This window comes from Homalodisca vitripennis, chromosome 6 (assembly GCF_021130785.1).
Source record: "Homalodisca vitripennis isolate AUS2020 chromosome 6, UT_GWSS_2.1, whole genome shotgun sequence".
NCBI lineage: Eukaryota > Metazoa > Arthropoda > Insecta > Hemiptera > Cicadellidae > Homalodisca > Homalodisca vitripennis.
Window position 1 is genome coordinate 85,444,449 of NC_060212.1, and position 11,877 is coordinate 85,456,325.

At 35.9% G+C, this 11,877-nt stretch overlaps 1 protein-coding gene across 1 annotated transcript in view; it reads right to left on the bottom strand.

The window, feature by feature from the left end:
- Positions 1-3,661, bottom strand: part of LOC124365449 (WD repeat-containing protein 7) — a gene marked incomplete at its 3' end in the record, with an annotated part of 248,780 nt that extends 245,119 nt beyond the window's left edge. Inside the window, exon 1 of the mRNA XM_046821431.1 lies at positions 3,358-3,661. The remainder of the gene's footprint in view (positions 1-3,357) is intronic.
- Positions 3,662-11,877: the final 8,216 nt, after the last annotated feature.

Genomic DNA, 11,877 nt, shown 5'->3' on the forward strand with positions numbered 1-11,877 from the left:
TCAATGGTGCCTGAGCTATTTAATGAGATTGGATCTGGTAACTCTTTAGATAGGTGTAGATACTGATCTTCCTGATATCTTATGCATTACCAGGTTTCAGTTTCTGGAGAAGTAAATTTAAAAAATTCTTTTCTATAATATTTTGATATCCTGCATGATAACATTTGTTGCAAGGATCTGTGCATTTTATAACTGAAAATCTAACTCTAATATCACAGTTACCATATGGATATTTTGAGGGCATTTTGTATTCTGTGGTATATAAAATAAATGCTATTTATTCTTCTGCGGTATTTATACACATATTGAGGTGAGGACTTGTATTGAGGCACTTGACAATTCTAGGTTTCATTAGTAGCCAAGTAGTAAGTAGTGAGCAGATTATACTTACTTCAGCTGTTGGTATATTCGTTAGTGTTTGAGGTTGACGTCTATAACATCAGTAAGTTGGCTGTAACGTCATTTCCCATATTATGATTTTCAACAAATAGTGATTGTCTACTTGTTTCTTAAACATTATATTTAATTACAAATATTACTTAGTTTTTAATTTCTTTTAGTTTTGGTAAAGTTTACTTTAATATCTTTATAATAATAAAGTGCTTAACCCTTTTACTGCCGACGTCCGACATATCGGACGTCTGCATTTTTGCCGAAAACGCCAACGTCCGATATGTCGGACGTCTGTTTTTTTTATTGTTACTGGCTACTGTTATGTTCAAATGCCGAAATATTCAGTATTTTGGTTGTTTAGGAGGAAAGGATAATGAAAGAAGCCATTTGAAGAACTTTGGATTTCTATTTTCGTCGTCTTTGACTAGAATTGACGAACTACCTAGACAGCTGTCAAAACCAGATGATCGGGTTAGATTACTGAAATCTTCATTCATTGTTGTTGTTTACAATGTTATCGAAAGTTTTTTGAAGTGTTACTTTTGTTGATCAAGGATAAAATAACTAAAAGAGTTACATCTAACTCTCCTGTGAGTGAGGGAATAATTAACAGTCTAATCGATGGTGGTGTACAAGTGCAAGACGAACTGAGTGACGATTTCCTTCAGAATTTGTCAGATTCAGATGCCGAGAACGATTCTGATATTAGTGTTAGGGCTATTGATGACAATCAAAGTGATGTGGATGACACTGATGACGATCCTGACTTTATCTTACCATCAGATAATGAGGAGTTATTAGATAGTGAGGGGGAAGTGGCACAGATAAGTTTACCTTCAACTTCCACTGGTAGGCCTAGAGGAGGCCTACCAGTTTTGGGAAAATCCTCATAGTGCAGCTATGTTTCAAGGTAGCACCTTCAAATTTGGTATATGTTCTAAGCAATTGCTCTAGTTTATAATGATATCATGCTTAAAATTTTAGTATAATTTTAAAAATAAATTATCAGATGCCAAACACAATTTTTATTTTTTTTATTTATTTTTTATTTATTTACATAATTTTTAAAATTAAATAATGAGTTTGTTTCAAATTAAAATTTCTTTTTATTATTTAAAAAACAGCATTTAAATACGAGTAAATAAAGTAAAAATTCATGCAAATCTAATTAAAAATAAAAAAGATACAGCATTTTTTGTAAATGAATGCACAACAGCGATTTTCCCCCTTGGCAATTTTGACTGGTACGATAAAAAAATAGCCGGCAGTAAAAGGGTTAATATGAGTCTCATATATCTTGTCAATTATGTTGGTTAATAGTGTATTTTAGTTTAAAATTAATTTGTGAAAGGGTTACGGTTATTCCAGGTACATATTGTGCACTAGAGACGAAAATGGATGAGTACATGAAAAAATACAGTATTTTAAATAATTAACCATTATTGCAACCGCATGAATGACATATTACTAGTCCGCAAGATTATGTAAATAAGGAACTAGTCTACTCTCTATTGTCTAATAGTCACATTTTCTTCAAAATTGTAATGAACGATATTACAAATTTAGCCTATAACAGCGTTACATATTAGATTGAGCTATCTTGTCTGTTGTCGGTGAGGTCCCTTCAAATAGATGTGTGAAGGGCCGGAGGGCCCGAGAAAAACAGATCTGGGTACAGGCCTGCATGCGATCTTACTCAAATAGGCTGCAGTATAGTAAGCGGCATCACAATCAAATCAGGGTACCAAATTATCGATTACAAATATGTACACTATTGAATATAAAACATTCTAATTATTGTTATTAATTATTTATATGAAAGTGTTTACAGCTGTTCATGTAGATTATTTAAGTTAATTAAATCATCATAATTAATCAGTATCGATATATCGATTGTTATGATTAAATAATATCGTTTGCCAATTTCGATATAAAAAACCGGGTCCCCTTATCGTACCCTACCAGTGAGCTTTTTCATATGTTGATATAAAAATTGTATGGGTAGGGTACGATAAGCGGACCCGGTTTTTTTATATCGGTATTAACAAACGATAATACTCAATTATAACTTTCGATATAACTAACAGATAATGATTTTTGTGCAGTAACTAACTTGTATCAACTATAAACACTATTTCATATAATAAACGTATTTTCTTTTATAGATAATAAAAGACAATTGAAAGCTCATGGAGAACCATGAAACGAAGTTTAAAAAGTGCCATATCAGCTTGCAGATCATCTCTATTAGTATTTGTGCAGAAAAGTATAATTTTATACAGATGATTCAACAACTTCTCGAAAATAGTTAATCATTGCTACACACAGGTGAAAATACATAATTATGCATATTCATAATTATGCATATTCTGTATTTCCTGTAATAAATGATTTTTATGTTGTTATTATGTTATTATTATTTATGAGTTTTTCCTATTTCCAGTTCTAATGGTTTGTTTGATCGTTAGAGCTCATTATTGTTTATAAGGTTATCATTATATGCCTTGTATTAGTTATTTTAATTTAAAATATGTTTGTAATTATGGCTATAGATTTATTTATATGATGTATAAACCTGTATTCAATAAATGAATATTAAGCATAAATGATTGTACAAATCGATATAAAAAACTGGGTCTGCGTATAGTAATCTACCCATTTGTATAAAAGTAATAAACAATTTAATTTTTTTAGGTAATTATTTTCTTATAGATTATAGTTTGTCTGCCCTAACTAACCACAGCAAAACAAAAAAAAACAAATTGGAGCATAGATATTGAAAGGAAATCTAGCCTACCAGTCAATAGGTTATATGATAGAAATAATTAATAGCTCATTTAAATTATTGCAGGATGTTTTACATTATAATAATGCAATGTTTACCAAATGAAACACAACTCACCATGTACCTGAATATGATAGTTAATTAAAGCTAAGTTTGTAGCTTACATACTGGTGCTATACCTCTGATTCACTAAGTTGAACAGCTATTAAATGAAGACAACTAAGGCTATAGGCTTTTTGAAAAACTCTAATAAGGCGCCCTTAATACCAAGCCTTCAGTCACAAATTATGTTAAAGATATAAACACTTAAACTGAATGCGATAGTCAGATTGATACATATTTACAGATTCTTTCTGACTTTACATAAAGGAGATGACACACTATATTATAACAAGCTAATAAAATATTATCAACAAACTCACGACTGTAATCTACTATACCAAGCAGAGTTAAATTGGGACCTATACAGACAGCTGACGAGCTGACAGCATAGTTTTATTGATCAATGATCATATGACTGTCGACTGACAAATCAGCTGTGAATTTACATTATATAAAGAGCTCGGCGCTACTTGCAGAGTTTGCTTCTGCGAGAGGGTGATAGGTTATACCAATCGTTTGTTTAACATTTTGTAAACTGATTGTTGTGCATTAATGTTTGTTTTAACTTTGAATCTCAATCTATTATTGTTTTGTGACTATTATATTTTTATATATGAATCTTAACTTTGTTACTTTAAGTTATTATCGTTTTGTAAAAAAATGTAAATAAAAATGAAGGATACATTTGATTTAAAATAGTACAAGAAAATAAAGTAAGAAAATAGGGACATAACTCAACATTTTTATTCAAAAGTTTTCAACAGACTATTTTAAAAGACAAAAATTACCAAAATGAATGATTATTACGCTGGCAAAACTCTGATGAGTTGACGAGCTGATCTATGTACTGAGTGTACATCATCCCATTTTCATTGTTTGTTGAGGCTCTTGGTTCACTCTGTACATTACATAATCATCAAATCGTTTAGGAAGAGTAACTGCTCTCTGAAGTCTTTCTGATCTAATGTTTTCATTTTCATATACTGGGGAAAAACCTTAGCTATAAAAGGACTGCCCACTTGCTTCAGCAGTCTGTGGTACCAACTCACTCTCATCTAATTTGGCTTCTGTTGACATACCTGGTTCTAGAACGCGGGATTTCATGAATCTCTCATTCCTGATATACACAGCTCTATTTTCACTATATTCAACTTCATATAAACGATGTCCTCAACAATTTATCAATTGTACTCTGTTCCAACCACCTGTGTTCCATTACTCATCTTCAAGCTTCTTCTTGCACCAAAAGTCTTAACCAACATCTCTTCTTAAAATTACACTGTTGTATGTTTCTACTGCTCGAATCCTGTTTTAGCTAAACATTCTTGAAAATCTGTTGGGTCCACAATTTCTTGATCTGTTCTGGTGTTTGGCAATTGGCATCTTAATCAGTGACACATCATTCTTTGTGCTGAAATTGGTCTTGTTAGGTGTGTTTCTTCGTATCAGTAATATCTTGTAAAAGTCAGTTTTTTTTCTATTTCCTTCTTTACCATGCCCTTTTCCAGTTTCACAGACACCTCAGCCTTTCCGTTGCTCTGCGGACAGCGAGGACTGCTTGTGATATGTTCGAAACTTCCAGTCTTGGGCAAATTGTTTGAACTCCCGCGCTGAAAAGTGGGTTACGTGTTGTTGAGCACTGTCTCAAGGATCCGATAGCGGCTTCTCATAGTTAAGCGGCTTCCGATAGCGGCATACTTAAGTTTCTTTTGTATGCCAGAATGGTTATTTTTGGTGTAAGATCATTCAGTTCGTCAATTTCAAAGAAATCCATGTAGTGGTAAATGTTAGGTAAATGTTAAGCTGGTATAAAGTGACGAAGTCTGTCATGGATCTTAATCTCAAACACATCCATGACGATTATATTAAAAGGGTGAGTAGGCAGCTTATGAGATCTCATAATCGTTGATTAGTAGCAAACTTAGCATAGACTTCATAACTCCTTACCATGCCTTCAATTTCAGGTAACGTGTTTGGCCAAAATATTTCTTCTTTTTCGAGTGTTTTATTCAGCTTATGCTTAAGTATGACCACTAAGAATTTTCTTCAACAACTCTCTAATTAACATTTTGGGAATTAAGATTTGGTTACCTTTCAGAACCACGCGCTCTTCAAACACCAAGTCCATTCTGTAGTTCCAGAAACACACTAAACATGGAGGAACTCTCTTCTTATCCTGGGACCAGTAATCTGAGACATGTTTAATCAAATTCTGGAAATACTTATCTTTGGATGTTTCCTTCATGATTTTCTTGACGGTTGCTTCGTTCGGTTTTACTGTTGTGACATGGTCATAATAAATTCCTATTGCAAGTTCTTTAATTATACTGGGCTGATCAAACTGATTCAAGTGACAGTTAATTTTGTATACGTCGAATTTTTTTTCTTTTTTTCTACACTCTCTGGTGCTCGAGATAAAGTATTGGCCAGATACATGTTCTTTCCTTACCATGAAGTCTTTTTGGACATTTCATCAGAGGTTTATTAAATAATTTACCAATGGGCTGTTTTCGGTTTCCACAATATACCTCAAAGGGTTCAAAAAAACAGTTCCAAATTTAACTATTGAGCATCTGTTGCTTAAATAGCTCCGAATCCAATCCAGAAGAGGGTCACACACTCCGTAGAATTTTAAAATTAAATCAAATGTTTATGGTCTTGCAGTGATCTAAAAAAAATGGCATCTACCTGAAGGTCCTGAGTGAAGCTGGTATAAATAAATTACAAAACAAAGTTATGTTGGTAATAGTGGATCGACCAGATGTAAAACCATGTTGCTTATCAGCTATGACATTGCTAAAGAAAGACTTAAATCTCTCAAGCACAGTACCCCTAAAAATATTAAAAGGTGGTACTGAATAGTGATTGGTCGATAATTTTGAGTACCATTTCTATCACTGGTCTTGAAGATTGGTATTACATAACTTTTTTAGAACGGAAGGGAAAATTCTATTCCATAAGCTGCTATTGAAAAGGCAGGAGAGATTTGCACTTCGTATGTCATTTTAGTTCCGCAGTACTCTGCGTGGAATGGCATCTGGTATTATTGTTTCGTCTAGGAAATAAGGCTAAGAGTAACTTTCTTTCTCTCTCTCTAGAGACCAGTCTTGCAGAGAAATGTTCAGGACACACCATATTTAAACATTTCCATCCATCAGTATCTTCGAGACCTTGCTGTTTGTTAGGAAAAATATTTTTATGTCAAGTTTCCTGTATGTCAAGTCATTGATATTCGTTCCGCAGTACCAATAACATCTCCGTTCCCAAACTTTCCACTTCATGTTTCCAAAAAACAGTTCCAATACAATGCCATCACACTCTATAGTAGTCTTCTATTATCACTTAAGATCGAACGGAATAACATGTCTTTCAATAGGAGTATACCTGATACCTGATACCTGATGTCTTCTTCATTGACCAGCGTTGCTGGATTGAAAGCGTCACAATAAAATAAATAACTAACTAAATTCTACTATTTACACTATTTACAAATGCAAGTGGCGGCAAGGCTAGGCTATGTTGCTCGCGTTCTCGAAAAAATCTCTGATTGAGTAGAGAGGGTTGGCCAGGGACCACTTCCTAAGCCTGCATTCAAAGTCCCTGCTCTCAAGAGCTTTAAGATGTTGAGGGAGGCAGTTGTACATTCTTACTGCTAATGCGGGGAAACAATCTCTTGTCTTGCCTAGCCTACAGGAGACTGTATTTAGTTGTGAGCTGTTCCTCAGCCTGTAGGCATCCTGAGCTTCACCCCTAGTTCCGAAGGCTGCAAGGTTTTCCTTGACATGTAACAAGCTGGCGACAACATACTGGCTAAAAACCGTTAAGATCTTAAGTCGGTTGAACAAGGGCTTGCAGTGATCTAAGAAGCCTGCAGATGAGATGATACGCACAGCATGTTTTTGCAGCAATAAAATTTCGGCACATCCAGAAGAATGACCCCAGAGCAGCAGACCGTAGAGAATGTGGCTATGAAACAGCCCATGATATATAGTGACAAGATGTTTTTCCGTCAATAGAGGCTTCAGTCTGCGCAACAAGCAGGTCACTCGAGACAGTTTCTTACTTAGTTCTGCCACATGTCCGTTCCACGTAAGTTTGGAATCAAGAGTAAAGCCCAAAAGTTTAACACTCCCCACTGTATGGTTAGCTAGAGATCAGGTGCATGTTAACTCCTGCGATTTGGAAAGGTTTAGACTGAGTTTGTTGGCTGAAAACCATTCCTTAGCTCTGCCATAGACTTGGAGCGCTTGAGCTCTCCCATCTTCAGGTGTGGGTCCCGCTTTAAAGAATGTAGAATCATCTGCGAACAGAAGTACATCACCCACCAACTCTAGGTCATTAATTAGTACCAAGAAGAGCAAGGGTCCGAGAACCGAGCCCTGAGGCACACCGTGCATAACAGGCAGTGGTTTGGATGAAGCACCGTTAACAGAAAATATTTGTTCTCTTCCCTCCAGATAAGAATGGAACATTTGAAAAGGCTGCCCTGAAACTCCGTACAACTCAAGTTTTCTTAAGAGTATACTGTGGGAAACACAATCAAAGGCCTTGCTGAGATCTGCAAGAATCAGCGCTGTTGACTGCTTTGCTTCAAAAGATTCCAACACTTCTGCCACAAGTTGACGCATAGCAGTTGTAGTTGAGTGCTGGCTTCTAAAACCATGCTGTGATGCCGAAAAAAGATGGTTCCTATCCAAGTGATCGACTAGTTGCTTCTTCATTACTGTTTCAAAAATTTTGCTGATAATAGGAGTCAATGAAATGGGTCTGTAGCTCTCGATGATCTCAGGATTACCCTTCTTGTAGACCGGTATTGTACGCGAGACTTTAAGTGCCTTAGGGAACACAGCATTCTCCAAGCAGTAATTCAGAACCTTGGCTAAAGGGGCAGCAATGACATCTGAAACATACTTTAGCACAGGGGTTGACAACCCATAAATATCCTGACTTGATGAATTTTTTAAATGACATATTAACCTCTCTACCTCTGCAGGACAGACCGGATTCCAAGTTGAGAATGGAAACGGCCTAGGCCTATTACTCATGTGGCCAGATACCAAGGCCAGCGGATGCGTCTGGTTACATGAAGATATTTTATTGATTATATGTTTTACTTCATTTAACATTGTAGTATTAAATTGATCAGGGCTGGCATTACACTTGAGTACTGGCTTAGTCTTACAGGTTCTATTTACCAGATCCCTTGCCGCTTTGCACGGATTTGGGGCTGACCCAATTTTAGACATGTTGAAATTCTTTTTAGCTATATCAACCTGTCTCCTGTAGATCCTTTTGGCCCTTAAATACATGCTATACAATAAATCCCTGTTTTGACCAGCTGCAACCTTATACCTGTCATGCAACGCCACAACAAATTTCCTAATATTTTGAAGTTCAGGCGTGTACCAGTCTTTTTGGGACTTAGAGATCAGCCCACCCGACTTGTTGAGATTAGCACAATACTTTGGTTTAATGGACTTAGCCGGAAATATCCTGTCAAAGATACCATAAAAAACATCAAAGAATAATTGGAAAGCGGTCTTTGGATTGACATTGTCAAGAATAGCAGACCAGTCTGTATTTATAAGGGCTAGTCTAAAATTAGGAAATTGCTCGACATTTATAGGCCTAAAGCTATGATTGTAGGTGCTATGCCAACTAGGCCTGCTTTCAGTGCCACTCACCAATTCAATGTTTACATCTAGGACCACCGGGCAGTGGTCGTCAATTACAGGGTCTAGAATTGATGTTGAATGCTCCCAGGAATTTAGATTAGTGGCGATAGCATCTAGACAGTATTGACCACGAGTTGGTGACTGCGATGTTATGTAAAGGCTGTAGCTTCTTAGTAAGCATAGAAAACGATTTGACAGTTAATTTACTTCATTAAGGTGTATATTGAAATCGCCCCCGAGAAAGACTAGCCTATTATGTTGTCTAGTTAGTTCAGCCATGCATCTGTCAAGGTTGTCAAAGAACTTTTGGCTATCACCGCCAGGCGAGCGATAAACAGAGACCACAGTAGCAGTGACCCGGTTGACTATAATCTCGATCCCAGGGAGCTCAATATGCTTTTCATCACAGAATGCACCTAAGTCTAGTGTATTACAACTTAAACTGCTATTAGCATATATTGAGGAACCCCCGTTCTTATGAAATTGCCTAAAAAAGGCTGCCTTAAGCTCTAGAGTATTGATAGTGGAGTAGAATTCACTCTCTTGGCTAGTCAGCCAGTGCTCACTGATACAGAAAATATCTGGTTTAACTTCGTTAGTAAATAGTGAAACAAGATTGTATTTAGTCCTGAGGCACTGAACATTAGCAAAGGCTATTTTTAAACCAGAATTAGGCCCAGTAGAACAAGTAGATGTTGACATACCTTGAAGATTTGAAGTTCTACGCGTATTGTCACTCACACTTAGGCCCAGTCCTAGATTATCAGGCTGATGCACGTTCTCACCTTCAGTGTTGGATACAGCATTGGTTACCGTACAGCTTCGCTCTTCATTCTTCTGAATAAAAAACGCTTCACTATGGCTCCCTTAGGCCAGATGGTACTTTCAAATAGATTGTCTTTCATGCTGTATTCTACTCCAATTTTGAAGCTGGCATTTGTCCCCTTGCTGTCTAATTTCTCCACTGTAGGATTTGACCCTACAAAGGTCTTGTCAATAAACTCCTTGACCGCATCCGTAGTTGTGTCATTCCGTAGGCGACCCAAGTACATCCAGGCCTTCTTGTCACCTGCTGTAAGTTCCGAGTTTTCATTATCACCAATTACGATGTTTTTTGTTGTGTTGGAATTCGAGCGTAGCCTAGGCCTAGGCTTAACATCAAAAGAGGGATTGGAAGTTTTTTTATTATCTGCCAGAATCGATTTGTGATTGGAATTGTCATTGTTCCTCGGCCTGATTGGTTTATTTGTACGAGGCAATTTATTTCTCCGCTTATTGGATTGACTTTTCCAGCCATCATTTTCTGAGCCTATAGTGTCTGATTTTATGGAATCTTCCCTGATAACATCTTCAAGAGAGCTTTCACCAGGCCTGTAGCTAGAAGTTGATTCATTTCTCCCAGGCAACTCCATAGAGCCAGAGCTTTTCACATGCTGCATACCCTGTGGTCCAGGCCTAGGCCCATTGAGACCAAGATCAGTACCAACTATGAGCCTAGATAAATTTTCATTGCTTGGACCAGGAGTAGGCCCATTACCAGCAGTAAGGGCTGCTTTGTAGCTTTTTCGTTCCAAGTTCAGATTAGGTGATTCAGTGAGAATAACATCACTTATGATATCTGAATGTGTGTTCAACACAGATTTCATTTTCGTCTGCTCACTACTGACTGATGCTACATTCTCTGACATAGCCTTAAGGTTCGTTGGTAGGTTAGTAACTTCTTCCGTCAAAATTTTAATATAGGTAAAACACTCAGAACACAATTTCTCACTTGAGATATCTAAATTAGTTTGCTGAGGATTACTCGCCGGCATGGTCTTCACAGTTCCCAACCACAATCTACATGCATCACAGAACCACAACGATATGTCTATAATATCCTTACATTTGTTGTAATCGGTGTCAGAAATATTCACACACGTTATATGGAAAGGTTTACCACACTTTCCTGCACACCGCAAAGCTTTACTTCTTGAATTAACTTTAGAATTGCACGAGCCACAGTCAGTTAAACTTTCACCTGCCGCCATCTTGCGCAAGGATTATGAAAGGAATGCTCATAAATGAAGTAGTCTATAGCGTTTGGGATTTTCTGGCCTGTAGTTCCTAAACCCTATTGACACAATTGTATATTTTGTATAACTGTTGTGAAGTTACTAACACAATACACTTAAACGCTTGGGAAACATTTTACATCAACAAAAATCAAGAAAAACTTATCAATAATGAAGACGGGCCAATTCAATTCTACTCTCATCTCAATTTATAAGAAAATTGAAATGTAATTCTGATTAACTATTTTATACTGGCTAACCATACATCCAAATCGTTTATCATATGTTATTATAATGTTTGTTATTTAAAAAATGTAAACATTTGTTAATTTGTGAAGTGCCTCACGATGGAATCTTTGATTCCGAAAGGCCTTGCACAAAATAAAAGTTATATTGGAATATGTTGTATTTATTTATACTAGTGATAGTACAATAAACCCTTTTTCCAATGCTCCAAGATTCTACAATTTTGCTCTGTAATTTTTGTAATACATTTCTTTTATATTTCGAATTAATTCGGCAAAATGACAAGATAAAATATTAAATAGTTGTTGCTGTTCCGATAAAAAAAGTACCGGTATACAATATTTTGTATCGTTCAGGGACTGCATGTACTATTTTATATAAACATCTATAATAGGACAGAGAGACATCTCTGTGTGTTGATTTGTTAATCGATCACGTAATATTGATTTAACATATTATATCAGACATGCCGAGTTTAAATAACTGATTGTGCAAAGATTATAATTATATTTATACTGTGTGCATAGTTCTGAAGAATAAACAATGTATATATTGTTGATTAATTCAAAAATTAACATATTAACATGATCGAAATAATGCACAAATTTTGTATAGCTAAATG